General features: G+C 40.9%; 1 protein-coding gene across 19 annotated transcripts in view; it reads left to right on the top strand.

Annotated features, from left to right (window-relative positions):
* Positions 1–19,902, top strand: part of sipa1l1 (signal-induced proliferation-associated 1 like 1) — a 432,358-nt gene that overhangs the window by 158,418 nt on the left and 254,038 nt on the right. For 14 of the 19 annotated variants that reach the window (XM_072265573.1, XM_072265549.1, XM_072265537.1 and 11 more), the window contains one exon: positions 11,903–11,954. The exons of the other annotated variants lie outside the window; for them this stretch is intronic. The gene's annotated coding sequence lies outside the window, so the exon portion shown is untranslated. The remainder of the gene's footprint in view (positions 1–11,902; positions 11,955–19,902) is intronic. 19 annotated transcript variants of the gene reach the window in all.

Raw genomic sequence — 19,902 nt, 5'->3', positions numbered from 1 at the left:
GTGACGCCAGTGCCTGGCATGCAGCACCTTGGCAGCCTCTTTTTGAAGTTCAAGAAAGTGGAAACTGCATCAGTGGTGGTCTCTTCACAGTCTGCAGAATTTGTGCAATTCACACATGGGCTACGTGCAACGATCACAGTACCCTTGATAATCTCACACCTGGCAGTGGTATGGCATTATCTGTGCCATCAGACACAACCGGGACAGACCACCACCTAAGGAGTGCTCAGATAAAGAGGATCACTGTGTCCTGCCTTTATTTCAAAGGCACACTGTTCTGTAGCTGTGCTTGGGCTACTGTGGGAGAACTTTTGTTTAATTTCAAAGACAAGTTATGCATAAAAAGTACACAGGGAAAATAAATACTATGCACCCTTTACATTTGATTATGCCATCAAATCAATATATTTTGTTGGTGTAACATGAATGTCACTCATGTTTCCTCTCCAAACAATACAGATCCAGGTCCTCTGTATCCAGTGGCAGCATGACTTTAGACTATTGTCCTTTCCACAAAGCCTTTGTGTTTGCTGCACCAATCTTCAACATGTACTTCAATTACTTAATGCTTTAAATCCCCTCTTAGTGATTGGCATAGTAATGACAAAGCAATATAGTCTCTGGGCGGGAAGTGGATGGGTCCTATTTCAATGCACATGTGCATGACATCATTGTGCCGATTCATTACTTTTTATCTCTATTTCATAAATGATTGCAGCAATCTATTTGGGTTTTATTGCTATGTGTGCAGCAAGAGGGGGTGAAGTCCACTTTGCAGACCTGTGTTCTTTTTATTGTCCTTGTCCTTGTTCCCAGCAGTCAGATTGCCTCTTTGGCTGAGATGTCTGTTAACAGAAAATAAGAAAGCAAACAAAAAAATCGTGGGTTCAAAGCCATGTCATCTTACCTCCTCAGTACTGGGGGAAAACAATTGGCTTTCAGATAATTTATTTTTCTATCTAATTCTGACAATGATTATTATTATAAAACATTGCTGTGGAATAACTTGTGTTAAATGCTCTGCACTGAAGTGTGGTAAAACTTTGTAGTTTTTAACTTTGTGGTTAAAAAAAACTAGTTTATGTCAAAGACCAAGCTGTGGCATTATATATGTATAGGTGTCCTCCGCTTTTCGAACGTTCACTTTACAAAACCTCACTGTTACGAAAGACCTACATTAGTACCTGTTTTTGCTAACAGAAGGTATTTTCACTGTTACGAAAAAATCAGCGCACAATAAAAGGCAACGCGCGTCCCTAGCAGCCGCTGTCCTCCGGATTCGGAATGGCATTCTCGCCAGCATTGCTTAAACAAGTGCCTGTGAGCAGCCGTTTGCAAGTTGAAGCGTTTTGATTGTGGTGAACGAAGTAAGGGCAAAGTGAGTTTGGCTTGTGGAAGCTGCCGAACATGATGTTGAAAGGTTTTGGCATCCCATGACCAAGAACTGATAGATGAAGAGCTGATGCAATTGGAAGAGGAAAGGATAACAATCGAAACCGAATGCAGTAGCGAACTGAACATGAAGCAACTGTGTGAGATTTTCGCTGCAATGATAAAGTACGACTTTAATTTTGAAAGGGTACTTAGGTTTAGGGGATATTTGCAGGATGGTTTGAGTGCTTACAAAGAACTGTATGATAGAAAAATGCACAAAGCTCAGCAGTCAAGCAAGCCTTCCACATCAACCACAGCAGACGATGAACCTCGACCTTCGACATCGAGGCGGGCAGTCGTAGGAGAAGATGAGCTGCCTGCCCTAATGGAAACAGACGATGAGATGACACCCCAGTGTCCCACCACCCCAACCCCCAGGCCGCGGACAGATACCGATTCGCGGAGAATGCAGCGGTAGCCGGGACGCATCCAGCACATCTTTAAGAAAAAAGCTGAAATAAACAAGCTAATTAATTAGGTGCCGGCCGACAATTATGTGCCGGGCTGCACCTAATTAATTAGCTTGTTTATTTCGGCTTTTTACCTAAAGATGTGCTGTGTGCCTTCCGGCTACCGCTGCATGCTTCACGACAATATAGCGGTTGGCAGCCTGGAGGGTGGGGGCCATTGCACCACTCCAGCCTGTGACGACTCAGCCTAACACACCATCATCAGTGTGCTCGGCGTTGTCTTCCCGATTCCCGTAGGTGTTACTACACTGTACATACATTATTTCTACTTTATATTAGCTGTGTATTTTGAACGTGTTATTTGGTATGATTTGGTAGCCTCATAGCTTTAAGGTTACTGGAGAGAGTGTTTTGCCAACTGCGCTTGTGTGAGATTTTCTGCCGAGAACGCTTGCGCCATGTTTTTGCTGACGGCGCTTGCGTGAGATTTTCGCTACGGAGAACAGTTCAGCAATGATTGTGGAAAAGTATTTCTACTTTATATAGGCTGTGTATTTATCATATCATTCCTGTTTTTACTATATGTTACTGTTATTTTAGGTTTCATATGTTATTTGGCATGACTTGGTAGATTATTTGGATCTGCGAATGCTCACAAAATTTTCCCATATAAATAAATGGTAACTGCTTCTTCGCTTTACAACATTCCGGCTTATGAACCGTTTCATAGGAACGCTGTACCTTTGGATGGTTGGGGAAACCTGTATTCTGAATGTATTCTTGGGATGCTTCTAGTCAGGCTATATACAGCATTATTAACAAGAGAAGCCTGTGGACTTCTGACTTTCTGAATTGCAGATGTATAATACCAGTTCCTGTGCCCCTGTCCTTTCATATTCTGTAAATAAACCCTTCTGACAGAATTCTGCACCAACCCTTCATTGTTCTTTTGGATATGCTTTTTGCTTTTTTTTTTAAACACTATAAATTTCTGGTACTGGTTTATATCCCAAAGCAATCTGTCCCAATGTCAGAAGTGAATTATATAAGCAACCAGTCTTCTAATCCCACATTTTGATCCATGGTATGTCGGGCCACACCCTTTTCTTGTTTTTTATTCAAAATCTGGGCAAAACTGATGAGATGGAGGAGATCTTAAATACATGTTTTGCATCTGTATTTACTCAGGAGGTGGACATGGAGTGAGGCAAAGCGGCATCACAGGAGAGAAAATGTTTGCTGTCCTGTGGAAAATTAGGATGGTTAAATCCCCAGGGCATGACAAGGTGTTCCTTGGACCCTGAGGGAGGCAAGTGCAAAAACCCTGGGGCTTGAGCAGAGATTCTTATATCATCCTTAGCAACAGATGGATAGCTAATGTTGTTCCGCTGAATAAGAAAGACTGGAAGAATAAACCAGGAAGTTATAGGCCAGTGAGCTTGATGTCAGTAATTGGGAAAGTTATTGGAAGGTATTCCAAAGGAACTGATAGATAAGTATTTGGATAGACATTGACTGATTAAGGATAGTCAGCTTGCCTTCATGTGTGGTAGGTAATGTCTAACTAATTTTACTGAGTTTTTCGAGGAAGTTACCAGGAAAAGTGGGTGAAGGCAAAGCCGTTGATGTTGTCTACATGGATTTTAGCAAGGGATTTGACAAGGTTCAGTATGGGATATTGACAAGAAAGTTCAGTTGCTTGGCCGTCAAGATAAGGTAGTAAATTGGATTAGATATTGGTTTTGTCGGAGAAGCTAGGGAGTGGTAGTAGACGGTTGCACTTGACTAGTGGAGTGCCGCAGGGATCGATGCTGATCCACTGTTGTTTGTCAACAATCTGGATGATAGTGTGGTTAACTAGATCAGCAAATTTGTGGATGTCTTCAAGAATGGAGGTGCAGTGGACAGCAAGAAAGGCTATCATGGCTTGCAGCGCACTCTGGACCAGCTGTAAAATGGCAGATGGATTTTAATGTAGACAAGTAAAAGGTGTAGCATTTTAGTAGGACTAACCTGGATAGGTCTTGCACAGTGAATGGTAGGTCACTGAGTATGGTAGAATAAAAGGATCTGGGAACACAGATCCCTAATTCATTGAAAGTGGCATTACAGGTAGATTGGCTTGTAAAGAAAGCTTTTGGCACATTAGTCTTCATAAATCGTAATATTAAGTAGTGAGGTGTTATGTTGAAGTTGTATAAGACACTGGTGAGGCCTAATTTGGAATATTGTGTGCAGATTTGGTCACCTGCCTACAGGAAAGATGTAAATATGGTTGAAATAGTACAGAGAAAATTTACAAGGATGCTGGTGGACCTAGAGGACCTGAGTTATAAGGAAAGATTGAGTAGGTTGGGACTTTATTTCTTGGAATGTAAAAGATAGAGGAGGTTTGATACAGGTATGCAAAATTATAAGGGATATTCCTGTAGATGGGTAAATGCAAGCAGGCTTTTCCCATACTGATTGGGTGGGACTACAACCAGAGGTCATGGCTTAAGGGTGAAAAGTTTTAGGAGAACATGCTGGGAAACTTCTTCACTCAGTGGGTCGTGAGAGTATGGAACAACCTGCTACCACAAGTGGTGCATGCTGGCTCGATTTCAACATTTAAGAGAAACTTGGATAGCTCCATGGATGGTAGGGATATGGAAGGTTATGGTTGCAATGCAGGTTTAATGGGAGTAGGCAGTTTAAATGATTCGGCATGGAGTGGGTGTGCCAAAGGGCTCGTTTGTGTGCTGTACTTTTCCGTGACTCTGACTCTGAGATCTAACACTTATTACTTCTCCCTTGAGACTGTGGTGGTGAGCCACCGTCTTGACCTATTTAACTCCTCCTCGTGAAAGTAGTCCCACAATGATATTGGGAAGAGAGTTTGAAGATTTAGATCCAACAATGATGAAAAATCATATTATATTTCCAAATTGCAATCATCTTTGACTTGGAAGGGATTCTGCAACTGGTTTCAATGCACTTGCTCCTGCTGTTCTCATCTTTGATTATGGAATTTGAAGTAGTCAAGGCAAATAACTGTAGTTCATTATGTAGATAGTACGTACTGGAGCTGGTGGTGGAGGGAATGAATGTCAAGGCTGATCAATAGGGGGCTGATCAACGGGCTGATTTGTTCTGGGTAATGTCAGAACTCATGGGCATTGTTGGAGATGTATTTACCAAAGCAAGTGGACAGCCTACTATCAAACTTCTGACATGCCTTGTAGCTGGTGGTTGGGGTTATCGAGACGTGAGTCCTTTGCCACTGGATATGTAGCCTCTATTTCTGTCTTATACTTACAATATTTATGTAGTTGGTCCAGTTAGGTTTCTGGTTGAGAGTGATTCCCAGATCATTGCTGGTGGAGAACTTGCAGATAATAACGCATTGAATGTTTAGTGTAAGTGGTTTTACACCACTGATTTTATAGGTGATCATGGCCTGGCACATTTTGTGGTGCAAATTTTACTTGTAATTTATTAGCCCATGCTTGATTGTTCTCATGGAAGATGGGAGGAGCAGATGGCGGCGCAACGCTGCACGTGCGGCGGCTCTGAAATGATATCGTATTTGTTAACTAGGTACCATGCATGATCCTGATTTGATGGAGACAGACATGAGGAGCATGGTGGAGGAACATCTGAAGAAACTTCTGAAATGCCTGCTTCGCTGCCATTGCTACTGTACAATCGAGAATCTCCGGAGGGGAAGGCCCCAAATCCTCGGCATTGCCTGTTGCCAGGGCTGGAGAGGAAGCACTTGGCAGAGATGGTGCTGGGTGTCGGAGGGCTGGTTGGAGGCTCAAAGTTTTCGGATGGACTCAGGAGTCGGCTGTGATCGAGTGCTTCCGGGGTACTGTATCAGCAAGTTTGCGGCGCTGGAGGTTCATGGCAGGAAGAGAGTTTCTCTTCCTTCTACCATCTGCGTGAGATGATGGAACTTTCGAGAGACTTTGAGGCTTTTTTTTACTGTGCCCATTGTCTGTTCTTTATCAAATTATGGTATTGCTTTGCACTGTTGTAACTATATGTTATAATTATGTGGTTTTTGTCAGTTTTTTTAGTCTTGGTTTGTCTTGTGTTTCTGTGATATCATTCTGGAGGAACATTGTATCATTTCTTAATGCATGCATTACTAAATGACAATAAAAGAGGACTGCGTGTCCTCATAATCTAATCTAAATTGTTGAGACAAAGGATATCTCATTTGATCTTGCTGTATATTCCATTGAACTTTCTTTTTGTCCACATTGTTTAATAATCTTCCATTAATCGTTTTCTGAGCTTGTAATAGATAACTCTGGTGACAGTGAAACTAGATCAGTGAGACTATCTTCCCTCAGAAGAGGAAGGAAATAACAATGCAGAAGATGAGTAGTATTTCTGTTGTTCCTTGCTCTAGGGCAATAGGATGTAAGCCACATCTGGCTCTCTGTAGTTCATGGAATATCTGATAGCACATCCAATATGTTCTTTCAAACAAATGGAGAATATTACATGTCAAGAAGACTGATAACAATGGATACTCTTACCACTTTATTGATAAGAGTATATATTTGAGAAGTCTAAAAATTCTGTAAATGTATACTCCTTGAATGACATCAGCAGAAATCAGCCAGATTTTGCGAGTTTCTAATGGAGTTACATCATTGGAATAGATACTTTGTCATATTGTGAAATATCTACTTTGTATATGTATTTAGCTATATTTAGATTCTAGATCTTAAAGATTCAGTTAATTAATTGAACTGGTCATCAAAGTAGCCTCTTGTCTCTGGAGACCTGATTTGTAGTTGAAATTAGACTGCTAAGATGAACACTTCCTCTGACTACTGTAAGAATTCAGCTTAAAAATTGTTGGCAGCCTCGGTTGGCCCAGTTCTCACTCTGAATTGACAGATGAAAGTTATTCGAGTTCTGGCATAAAGCTGGGTACAAGTCCAGAAAGGCGGTCAGCATGAGAACTGGATATTTCATATTTCACTAACCTTGGGAATAAGATAAATTATAACAGCAAGGCCAAGGGAATTCTGTAGTCCACTTTACCCTACTACACTAAATTAAGATTGCTCGATCATCATGGGAAAGATGTTCGTTTTGATGGGAAAAAGGTGCAAAAGGAAATGCAGTAAATCTGCAATTGGGACCAACAAGCTAATGCTCTGTATGCCACGTTATTCCAGTAAACTTTGAGAACTTTGTACTTTGTGACTGGTTCATTTGCACTGATGGCAGTTTTATGTTCTTTTAAAATTGCTTTTGCACAATGTTTCTTCCAGTGAGCAATTGCTTCAGGGTTCGGTTTTCCCTTCTTTGATGGGATAAGGCCAGCATGCACTCATTTTCAATTACAGTGACACAGAACTGTTTATAACAATGGAAACTTTATTTTTATAATGTATTTTAGTCTGAGGTGAAACTGTCTTCCGTTTGGATGATTATGTCTCAGAACTAACTGACGTGTGACATAATGTAAATTGTCAAGTATACATCAGTTTTTGGCCCCAGATCAGACGCAAATCAGCATCAGGCATTAATTTTTTTTTTGAAAGATTCTTCTTACATTTGTGACCAACAGTGACGTTGGAAAAGTTATTAAAGTTTAAAGCTCTCTTTCACATACTATGGGAGATTTTCACAATGTTATAGGTTATGCCATCATTGCCATAATTGGTTTATATTGGAAGGTTCAGTGGGTATCCGATATTATACAGATGCCTTTACTCTTGGATCTTGTGCATTGTACAGTATATAAGCCCCAACATAGTATAAACCAGAATATTAGCCTGTAACAAGAATAATGACATGATCATCAAAAGAGCATTAATCTATATATCAAACTTCAAAATAAATTTATTATCAAAGTTGATGTATGTCACCATATACAAAACTGAGGTTTGTTTTCTCATCAAATCCGATAACCATAATAGAATCATTGAAAGACTGCACCAACTTGGGCACTCAACCAGTGTGCAAAAGGAAACAAACTGCGCAAAAACAAAAATAAAGAAATAATAATAAATAAATAAGCATTAAATATCGAACATGAGTTGAAGAGTCTTTGAAAGATTGTGGGAATATTTCAGTGATGGAATGAATGAGGTTATCCTCTTTGGATATTACAATTTGTCCTCTATTCCTAATAAATGGTTATAGACTGACTACAGCTGAGACCCCAGTACGAGCACAAAAAGCCCTAAACTACCAACTTATTCATTAACCCAATTTCATTATAAAATACAAGATCAAAAGCAAATTACGTACTTTAGTATACTGATTTAGAAAACTTTCATCTCCCACTTTATTACTGCTCATTTGGTTTGCCCATTCTATATTTGAAGATTGAAATTCTGGCTGAGTGGTGTCACAACAACAACCTCTTACTCAATGTCAGCAAGACCAAGGAGCTGGTAATTGAGTTCAGGTGGAGGAAACCTGAGGTCAATGTGCCATTCCTCATCGGCGGATCAGAGATGGAGAGAGTAGGCAACTTTAATTTCCTCAGTGTTATCACTTCAGAGGACTAGTCCTGGGCCGGGTTCATAAGTCCAATTATGAAGAAAGTACGCAGTGCCTCAATTTCCTTAGAAGTTTGAGAAAATTCAACATGACATCTAAAATTTAGACACTTTCATAGATGTGTGGTGGAGAGTATATTGACTAGTTGCATCATGGCCTGATATAGAAACACCAATGCCCTTGAACAGAGAATCCTACAAAGATTAGTGGATTTGGGCCAGTCCATAACCAGTAAAGGCTGCCCCACAATTGTGTACATCTACAAGGAGTACTGCCGCAGGAAAGCAACATACATCATCAGGGACCCCCACCACCCAGACCATGCCCTCTTCTTGCTGCACCACCAAGTTCATGAACAATTATTACCCAACCATCAGGCTCTTGAACCAAAAAGGATAACTTCATTTATTAAGTTGTAAGATTGTGGCAGATGGAATATAATGCTCACTTTCACCCAGTATGGCAGAGAAAAAAAACTAAAGGCAGGGCATTTTTTACATGGTGAGAGGTAGAAAGGTCTCACTATGTAAAGAATGACTTGGGTGATTCTTCACAGGTTGCTAAATTTTAAGTGGCGTGTATATATTTAAAAAAAATAGATAAGTAGAGTAAGTATTTTCAGTTTTTATTGTAGGAATGGCTGAGGCTAAGAGTAGAGATATCCTACCCCAATTATATAAGACCTTGGTAAAACTGCAATTGGAATTTATATAGGTATGATCCCTCTATACAAGGAAGCTTATACTTTCAATGAAGGAATTGCAATGAAAACTCACTAGGTTACTTCTGGGGAAGCGGGTTTATCACATGAGAGATTAGGCAGACTGGGCCTGTATTGGAATAGTGAATGGTAATCTCACTGAAATGTACAGAATTTCCTCCGGCAGGCTTCTAGAACAATGGTTGTAAGCATTAGTGGTTCACGGCATAGATGAGAATTTTATTTACCCAGGCATCCGCGAATTTTTAGAATTCTGCACCCAAGAGGGCCATGGTGGCTGCTGCTGTGTATTTTCAGTTTGGAGATCTATTCATTAATTGATTTGAGGAATGCCGTTCAGAGACAAATTATCATCCGTGATCTTAATGGATAATGTAAAAAAAACACAAGAATTCAAATGCCTTATTGCTGCTGCTTGCATTCTCAAGTCAGAGACAGCAAACCAGAAAATGAGACTCTAGTAGGGATATGCAAACTATGGAGTGAAATGTTGGATAGATATTTCAAAGAATGATTAGAGTATGTGGATTAATCCTCAGCCTATGCAAGTTTTAGTGAGAGGTGGTAGAAGCTGTGTTAGTGATGGTGCTTCTGTTGGGATTTTTCTTGGCTTAACATGGTTGGAAAGTGATTATTTGATTGCTTTGCTGCAAATTATGAATCTTAAAGTGGGATAGCTATGTTGGGAAAATAGCTTAGCTTTCTTTATTAGCAATGGTTGGACCACATATCACTTTAGTTTTAAATCTTCCATTGTAAATCTATAAAAAGATAGCTAACAGGCTACAGTACCTTGCAAACTTTAGACATATTTGGCTGGTGAGATAAGTTTATACATTGGGATCCTATGTGGTTGCTGCTTCTCTGTGGAACTACACTGAAGTTCATAGGATTATATCCTCCGCCAATGCTTTTGACCTTTGGTGTAGTTAAGAGGCATCATGTATTAAAATAAATATGGTGAAGGTGGTTAGATTTACATTTATCAGCAGTCTTCACAGGCTCTGAATCTTACAGATGCACATGTTGATCAGCAGGCATTCGTTCATGGGTAGTGCACTAGACTGACTGACAAATGTCTGTTGGAGCAGCATTCCTAGATGTACACTGGCTCATCTGCTAGGCAGCTTCTGAGATGCATTGAGAAGGTTATGGGGAGCTTTATCTTTTTTTATAATTATACTACCTCTGATATGCCACCATATTAAAAGATCCACTTGAAAACAGACACAGTCATGACTAGAAAGGGGCAAAGGTCCAGTTTAGAAGTCTCTGCAAGTAGAATTGCTTTGCCCTCTGTTTTGTGACAGCTGTGGAATCCTCCGGTTGAACAACACAGCAACTTTCTGCTAGCTAGTGATGTTTGAAAAACCTTGCACAGCAGAATAATAGAAAGTTACATATCTTAAATAGAAACAAAATGGAAAGTAACGGATATTCTTTTTAGAGACGTAAAAGAAAGTGACCTTTCATAACGTGGTCATTTCTGAAGAATAGAAACCTAAGATCTTTCTGGGAGTAGACTTGTTCCCTTGATGTTTGAAGTTCATTGTTGTGACCTTAATTAGATATGACATTGAAAGACTTTAGTAGCTTCTACAGTCTGACAAGCCTGACTGCCTGAGAATTTCAGAGCTTTCTAGTACATCTTTATTGTACCCCTTCTCCAACCCAGTTGTACTTTACCACTAAGGTTTTCATTAAGATGAGTTTCAGTGTCTCTGCATCTCCCTTAATATAGATAGATAGATAGATAAATATACTTTATTAATCCCGAGGGAAATCTGGTTTCGTTACAGCCGCACCAACCAAGAATAGAGCATAAATATAGCAATACTAAAAATCCCCAACAATCAAACAACAAAATGCAAACTATGCCAGATGGAAACTAAGTCCAGGACCAGTCTATTAGCTCAGGGTGTCTGACCCTCCACAGGAGGAGCTGCACGTTCGATGGCCACAGGCAGGAACGACCTCCCATGCCGCCGAGTGTTGTATCACAGTGGAATGTGGCTGAAGTCCAACAGTAAGAAGTTCAATATCCAGTCTGCAAACACGTTCCTCGATCGTAATATGCCCCGGATTGCACCATCCGTTGTTAACCAGATCAGTAAGCACCCAACTCCTTTACGCTTACCGCTGTCAGTGCACTTCCGGTCAGCCGGAACGGTATTACCCTCCGAACTCCTTTTCTCCAAAAGTCTCTGTTGTCTCGACCCCGTCCTCTTTCCTCGGCTTTGTGATTCCCCCTCTCCATCCTCTGTGTGTTTTCCTCCGGATTTCAGCAGGGGTGTCCGCCGCTCTGTTCGCTAAACCGGCCGGTATTTGCTGGTCCGTGGAATACACAACGCGACCTTGCTTCTGTCCCGCGTGTCGGGATGTAACCATTTCCAGCGCTACAGAAAACCCAAATAAAACTCTCTACCAGCATGTTAGAGAGGGTGCAGCTTCGACGTGTTACCATGTGAGAAAAAAAAACACAAAAAATAAGCTCATTTCTGAGCAGGCCTACACTTGGTTCACAAGTTAAAATGTGGATGTCCAATTTATTATGGTTGACTTTAGGCCTGAAAATGTTTCCTTCTGGAGACTTGAAAGGAATGCTGATTGCTTTCAGAGTTATAGTTTTGTTGGATACCTTTCACACTTTTGGACTGATCTTCTTACACGTGGCATGCCAGTCATCTTGTAAACTAAACAGCATTCATTTCTGTCAGTCCTTTCCTTTATTGAAAATGAGCAGTAATTGATGTTAGTTTGACTAGTAAAGTGGTGACCATTTTCTGACTTTTATGTTCTAATGGGTCACTTTCTTTTGCAGATTTTTGGACCACATTACAATTTGCATTCCTCCTCGGTGCCTGTGTAAACAGGTCAGTGCTCTGCTTCTCATGATTTGGTCAACAGAAAGGGGTTTGGAATTGATGAAGACGTGGGTGAGGTTGTAAAGCACATCTGCCTCCTGTGTCAAACAGAACATTCTAAAGTACTGGGGACATCCAAATAAATGCAGAGTTAAACTCTTTATTTTTTTTTATTTTGAAGTGGTGGGTGATTTTTTTAAAAAAAACCTTTTGGTTAAAATTTGAATTGGCAAAATAATTTTTTACCTGTTTTACCAAAATAACTTTTTTTTTTACCTGTTTTTCGCTCTGTCTTTAGTGGGCAGTGCAGTAGTGTAGTGGTTGGCATAATGTCATTAAAGCCTCAGTGATCCAGGTTCAACTCCTGTTGCTGTCTGTAATGAGCTTGTACATTCCCCCCTGATTACATGGGTTTCCTGTAGGTGCTTCGGTTTCTCCCACATCCCAAACTACATACATGTTAGTAAGGCCTGTTAGCATGCTGTAACTCTAAATAAAATTTTAAAAATAAATGAATAAAATTTGGGTGTAAGTATTCCATTAGTGATTACGCCACAGTTGGGAAAAACTCTGGAGTGAAAACAAACCACTAGAAATGGGCAGATGGTGTTTTGGGTGAAGGCCCTTCATCTGGACTGAAAGCCAGAGAGGCAGTAGCCAATATAAAGAGGTGAAGGGAAGGGGTAGAGTAGGAGCTGGCAAACAATAAATAGATCGAGGTGCAGATGAAAGAGGGAAAAGTAGAGGCTGGAAGGTAGAGGCAACAAAGGGCTGTAAATGATGGGGAAAAAGGAGCATGGAATCAAATGTGCTGAGAGAGGATCTATAGGGTTAGTTATTGCAGTTCCTCCAGTTTCAGTGGTAAGTACCTCAGGAGGAGTAAGAATGGACAGGGAGGAATGAAGTCACATTGTGATGGCGTTGTAGCTGGTGGAAGTTGCAAAGCATGGTGTGCTGGATTTGTCAACGGGGGGGTGAAATGAACGAATGAAGGGAACTTCATCCATGTTCTGTCGGGGGAGAAGTGGATTATGAGCAGAAGTGCAGAAAATGAAGGAGATGAGCGTGAGTGGCTCTATCAACAATAGAGAAACTTGGGAAGAGAAGCCCCATTTTCTGAAAAAGGACATCTCTGATGTCCTAGAGTGGAAGGCCTCATCCACACAGATGCAACAGAAACAGAGAAAGTGAGAGAAAGGAACAACATCTTTACAGGAGAAAGGGAGGGAGAAGATGTGTGTAAGTTGGTGGGACTTGTTAAATGTTGGTGGATAGATTGGCTGCTGAGATGGAGGCGGAGAGATCGACAAATGGGAGAGGTGTGTCAGAAATGGTTTAAGTGCACTTGAGGGCACAGTGGAAGTTGGCAGCAAAGTTGATATAATTGTTGAGTTCTGCATGGTTGCAGGAGACAGCACTAATGCAATCAGTTTGGTAGTGAAGGAGGAGCTGGGGAGTGATGCTGGAACAAAGGTTGATTCACATCGCCAATGAAAAGACAAGATACCTAGAGCTCCTGAGTACCCCTGCCTGCACTTCTGACTTGCATTAAGTGGAGGGAGTCAAAAGAGAAATCCCTAAGGGTAGCACATGTTTTGCCAGTCGGCAGAGGGCATAGATAGAGAGGTACTGGTTGGGTTTGTGTTCTAGAAAGAAACAGATCCATAAGAGTCCTTCGGATGGGGAATGAATATCCAATCTGAGGATGAGGCACTGGGGGTTGGATAATTGAAAGCTGTTAAAACAGTGGAGGGAAAACAAGGTGTCCTAGTGCAGGTGGAAAGGGATTAAAGAAAGGAAGATAGTATGGAGTTAAGATATGAAGAGGTAAGAGCAAGCAGAAACAATGGGCCAACCAGGTCAGTCTTGCTTGTGAATCCAGGTTAGAAGACAAAAAGCCACTGAGATTTTGGGAACCATCGGGTCGGAAAATATGGAGAGAAGATGTGTAGTAATATGGGAGACAGAAGCCTGATGATCACTGGTGGGCTCATTGTCAAGAGGCGGGTGTCAGAATGTCAGAGAACTATCACATAGACACTGTAAGATAGAAGTCTGTCCCCCAGACCACAATGATACTGCCCTAGTCAGCAGATTGATGATGAGGCTGGGACTGGTGCGGAGTGCACGAAGAGCTACCGATTCAGAGTGGGTAAGGTTAGGGTGAGTGAGAGGAGAGGTGAAGTCAAGGTGGTTGATGTTGCATTGGCAGTTGAAAATGAAAAGATCAGTCAGAAAGGGGTATCCAAGAGGAAAAGGTGATGGGAGTAGTTATCAAGTGTGGGGAGTGGGTAAGGACTCCTTATTAAAGAACTAGGCATGGAAGTGACAGCTCAGAGTTGTGGTCGGACTGGAACTTATTGAAGTGCAGGTACAGGGGTACACAGGTGATGTCTTTGCTGTGGACAGACACCTCTGGATTAGAAAGGGGGAGGTCAGAGAGGATAATAATGAGCTGGGGTCAGTTGTGGGACTAGAGGACGGCAGGGGAGTGGAGGGCTCATGGGAGGTTAGGCCATCAGGGGGAGAAGTGTTAAAAAGAGTTGAGAGGTGGTGTATTTGTAGGGGTGAAATATGACACTGGGGATGGATTGATTGCTAGCAGGACAAGAAATGGTGGGACCATGTCCTGGAGGAACTCTGGTCCTTGTTTGTATTACTGCTATTTTGATTTGATTTTCCTAAGTATTTATCAAGAGTTCATAACTTGTGCTTCTGGTCGTGTTAACATTTCTTTCCAAGCTCTCATTTCTTCGTTCATTAACTTGCCATCTACACCTTTTCTGTTTTTTCTCATCTGCGTAGCTTTCTTTTTCCTCCCACTCATTGTTGCTCTCCCTCCCTCCCTCCATTTCTCTGCTGTCCTTTCTTCCCCCACTACATCTCTTTTGGGCTGTTGAATGTTAAATTTTGAAGAGCTTAAAAGCAGTGTGATGTGGATTTTCTTGTATGTTAATCATTAGCTCTAAAGTACTCCAGTCCAATGTGCCCTTTTGCCTTATCTGCTGTCATTAAGCAGCAGACCTTTAACTTTTTAGAAAAGGAATTGGATTTCAAATGAATAACATTTCCCATGTTGTACCGTGCTTTATTAAGGGCCACTATATGATTCTGCAGTGTTAATGAATCGTGTTGTTTGGCATCATAGGACCTCTGTTGAGCCGTGGGAATCAAGCATGCACTTGATTTTCTAGGGTTTAAAGGTTAAGTACTTTCTATTCATTGTTATTTGGAGAATGTTGGTGTGAGGTGTATGACAGGCTTCCCATCTGCCAGAACCAGTTAAAGGAAATGGAATTCAAACTTGAGAGTTGTTTGTTTAACCCTTTCATCAGCACCAAGTTTGAATAAGTGGATCTGGTAGTAGAATGTACTGCAGATGCTGGAAATCCAAGCAACGCACGCACAATGCTAGAGGAGCTCAGCAAGCCAGGCAGCACCTATAGAAAAGAGTATAGTTTCACCTATACTGCTGGTTTCACCTATCACTTTGTATTTCTTCCTGCCCACCCCTCACATTCCAACTCCTGACTCCTCATCATTTTCCTATCAGCCCTGATGAAGGGTCTTGGCCTGAAACTTAAACTATACTCTTTTCCATAGATGCTGCTTGGCCTGCTAAGTCCCTTCAGCATTGAGTGTGTGTTGCTTTATTTCATCCATTTTCCTTTCCCTCTGGAATTCTTCTGCATCTTCCAAAAAGGCTGAACATCATTGATGTATTGTTCTCCTAAGTGCAGTATCCTCTACTGCTTTTGCCAGTGGATGGTTGCTGACTGTGAGGCTGTTGACCAGTGAAAGCTTGGACTGAACTTATTCTAAAAAGTGTTAGATGTTTTCCTTGATTTGTCTACTGAATTGCACTCAGGGAAGTTCACCATCCTCCCATTGCTGCCTCTGGGAGATTGAAGTAATTGTAACGCCCATGGGGATTAGTTTAACCAGAGGAAGATGGGATTTTGCCATTGGTGTTAGGTATATTAATGTAGTGCCTATCTGCACAAATGACTATTGTTTTAAAACGTGAAGATGATTTAAAAAATCTGAGATGGATGCTTCACAGGTTGAGGCTGTGCAGTGTATCATCATCATTACTTGAACAAGTCTATCCTTAAAGCACTGAAACAATTTGTGTTGCTATGGTTGTGACTGCAGCACCAATTTAATTGGTTAGTTTTGTCCCTCCATTGATTGGTGGCGGTGTAGTTGCTAGGGAAGTATTTAGCTTTCATTTTTCCTTCAACATACATTGTGAGCTGAAGTGCAGTAAGCACATTTTTTTGTTTTGCCTGAAATGGAATTAAACAGTTGTGTAAAAATGTTACTTCAGAAATGCTGTTATATCTTCAGACATTGCAAGATGTTGGATGCAGCTTGCTGAAGTGTAAAAATTGAGCCATTGCTTACTCAACGCATAAAAAAATACTCTGTTCTGCAGACCATTCAGTCTACTCATCACCTCCATCCGGGGGTGTTTACTTAACCATGTGGATATGCGCTGCTATTAATTTCATAGCTTTAGAATGTGAAACAGCTCCACTTCTCTAAAGGCAGAACACTGAGACTTTGACTCAACCTCTGGATGCCCCAAAATCTTTTCAGCCAATGAGTACTTCTGAAAACTAAATAAATCTGAGAGTTGAATATGTTTTTGGCCACCTGTTTCGTTGTGTTCTCTGATGTCTAAATGTGACCAATTTAGTACTGAACAATTAACTGCAAGTATTGAAATGAATAATGAGCGGAATTATGTTTCTGGAGTGCTGCTGCTTAAAAATATAGTAACCATATTATTTGGTTAAACAAGATTCCCAATTTGATTCGCCATTCTAAACTTCATCAATTTAGTTAAAATGATGTTCCATACCACTTTTGAAGGCTATCATGGACTTAGTAAGTCATTGTTTCTTCCTTTCAGTGTGTTTAAATTAATACTGATCTATATTCATGTCAGCAACAAAAGGGTAATATTGTGAAACTTAAAACACAATATTTCAAACTTGTGGTGTGAGGGTGGTTGGATTCATGTAGTCCTCTAGACTGAATGAAAATGCCACAGCACTCAGATGGAGACGATGCTATCAATGAACTGAAAGTTTGAAGAATGTGAGCAAATGCATTCCTTTATGATAAAGCAATCAGAAATCTGTCTAAAGCCGACATCTGTTTTTTAACTGCATCTTGTGGAGTAGGGATTTTATTTTTGGTTGATCTCTTTTCCCTTTTTTCATAAAAACTAGATACGTTTGGCGCCAATAGATCACTTTACTCTTGGAGATAAGTTCCATATTTCAGATATCTTTACATGCCCAGATGTCACGTGGATTTGGAGCACACCCAGGGAATGAACAGAGAACCCATATCAGTTTATTTTGGCATTTAGTGTCACCATGTGAATTGTGATTCTCCTCATCTGTGGGAGAGAGAGAGAGAGAAAAATAATATACTAGAATTCCATTTAATTGCCCTACTATTCATTAAAGGAACAGTGTATCTAGTCCAGTAGATTCAGGCCTGTGTTTATACCCCACACAAGAATCTAGCCACCTTTCTTCTGACCTTTTTCTGGATATCTTTGTGTTCCTTTCTCACTCTTGTTGTTATCTACCTTGCTTTGAATGGAGCTGATGCTATTTGCTTTGGCTAATCTCTGTGTAAATGCATTCTTACAGTAGTGAAGTAGCCTAATGAGATTCTTGTTGGATTAATTAGTGTCTACCTGATTCTGGTTTTACCCATGTGGAAACATGTAAGTAGGATTTAATACAAAAAGTGGATTGGAAGTTTGTTTCAACAATCTTGCAACGGGATATTATAAAATTTGAATGGGGAAGGGAAACAAATTACCCTGCACTCAGAAAATTCAGAGAGAGAGAGAGGGAGAGAGGAGTTTGCCGTTTATTTATGCTAATGAGAATGTCTGTCTCTGAATAAACCTGTTTAACAGAGTTTGCTATAGAAGCAAGAAATTTGAAATCAGCTTCCTGGAGAAGGTACATGCGATTACATCACTTATTTGTGGAGTAGTTTTCCCTCATTTCCACCCTTCTCAGTCTTCAAGAGATTTACATGTAAGGTAGCCACTGTTGTGGTTAAGATGCTAGAATAAGGTCCATGCAAACAACAAAGTGTTAAAGACCAGACATACTATATCGGGGAATGGAAAAAAAATTAAAAGTGTATGTTGGAAGTTGGAACCAAAAACACAAAATGCTGGAAAAACTCATAGGTCAGGCAGCATCTGTGGAAGTAGAAACAGTCAACATTTCAGGCTTGTGACCCTCTCACCTGAATGTGCTGCAGTCATATTATTTGAGGAATAAATGTTAGGAAGGATACCTTTTATCTAGGTTTTGTTTTCAAACAGTGCTTTGTGATGTTGGGTATCCGCATAAGGTGCCGGATAGGACTTTGGCGTAATATTTCTTCTGAAAGACAGCAATCTTGACAAAGCAATAATACCTTCATACTACACTGAAATGTCAATTTATATTTGTATTCTTGGAGTAGTTATAGGAGCTGTAAAACTGCACATCACTGTTACTTTTCATTAGAACTGTAAGACAATACAGTGAATGGTTAAATGTATTAATCATACTGCTCTGGTGATACTACTTTTCCATGATATTGCAGGTGTCCCCCGCTTTTCAAATGTTCGCTTTACGAAACCTCACTGTTACGAAAGACCTAGATTAGTTCCCTGTTTTTGCTAACAGAAGGTGTTTTCACTGTTACAAAAAAAAGCAGCGCGCGGAAAAAGCAGCGCACAATAAAAAAAAAGCAGTGCGCGATAAAAATCAGCGCGCGCCCGAGCAGCCGCTTTCCCCCAGATTCGGAACGGCATTCTCGCTGGCATTGCTTAAGCACGTGCCTGTGAGCAGCCGTTAGCAAGGTGAGTTCTAAGGTATCGGAAAAACCTAAAAGAGCTTGTAAGAGTGTTACACTTAGCGTAAAACTAGAAATAATTAAGCGTTTTGTAGCGAACGAAGTAAGGAGAAGGTGAGTTTGGCTTGTGGAAGTTGACGAAGATGATGTTGAAGAGGTTTTGGCATCCCATGACCAAGAACTGATAGATGAAGAGCTGATGAAGTTGGAAGAGGAAAGGATAACAATCGAAACCGAATGAGTAATGATAAAGTACGACTTTAATTTTGAAAGGGTATGTTGGTTTAGGGCATATTTGCACGGTGGTTTGAGTCCTAACAAAGAACTGTATGATAGAAAAATGCTCGAGGCTAAGCAGTCAAGCAAGCCTTCCACATCAGCCACAGCAGATGATGAACCTTGACGTTCAACATCGAGGCAGGCAGAGATAGAAGAAGATGACCTGCCTGCCCTAATGGAAACAGACGACGATGAGATGATACCCTAGTGTCCCACCACCCCAACCCCCAGGCTGTGGACAGATACCGATTCGCAGAGAATGCAGCGGTAGCCGGGAGGCACACAGCCCATCTTTAAGAAAAATGCCGAAATAAACTAATTAATTAGGTGCCGCCCAGCACGTAAATTTCGGCCCAGATCAGAGGCGATGCAATCGGCAATTGCCTCTGATCTGGGCTGACAATTATGTGCCAGGCGGCACCTAATTAATTAGCATGTTTATTCCAGCTTTTTTCTTAAAGATGTCCTAGATGCCTCCGGGCTGCTGCTGTACCCCCGCATGCTTCGCGGATCGGTATTGGTTTGCTGCCTGGAGGGTGGGGGCCACTGCACCACCCAAACTCTGACGACTCAGCCTAACACACCATCATCAGTGTGCTCTGCGCTGTCCCAGTTCCAGTAAGTGATACTACACTGTACATACATTATTTCTACTTTATATAGGCTGTGTATTTTTACGTATTATTTGGTATGATTTGGCAACTTCATAGCTTAAATGTTACTGGAGAGAGTGTTTTTGCCAAGAGCGCTTGCGTGAGATTTTCACTACAGAGAACAGTTCAGGCAATGATTG

This window comes from Mobula birostris, chromosome 1 (genome assembly GCF_030028105.1).
Source record: "Mobula birostris isolate sMobBir1 chromosome 1, sMobBir1.hap1, whole genome shotgun sequence".
In the NCBI taxonomy this organism is placed as follows: Eukaryota; Metazoa; Chordata; class Chondrichthyes; order Myliobatiformes; family Myliobatidae; genus Mobula; species Mobula birostris.
This window is presented reverse-complemented; position numbering and strand designations above follow the sequence as displayed.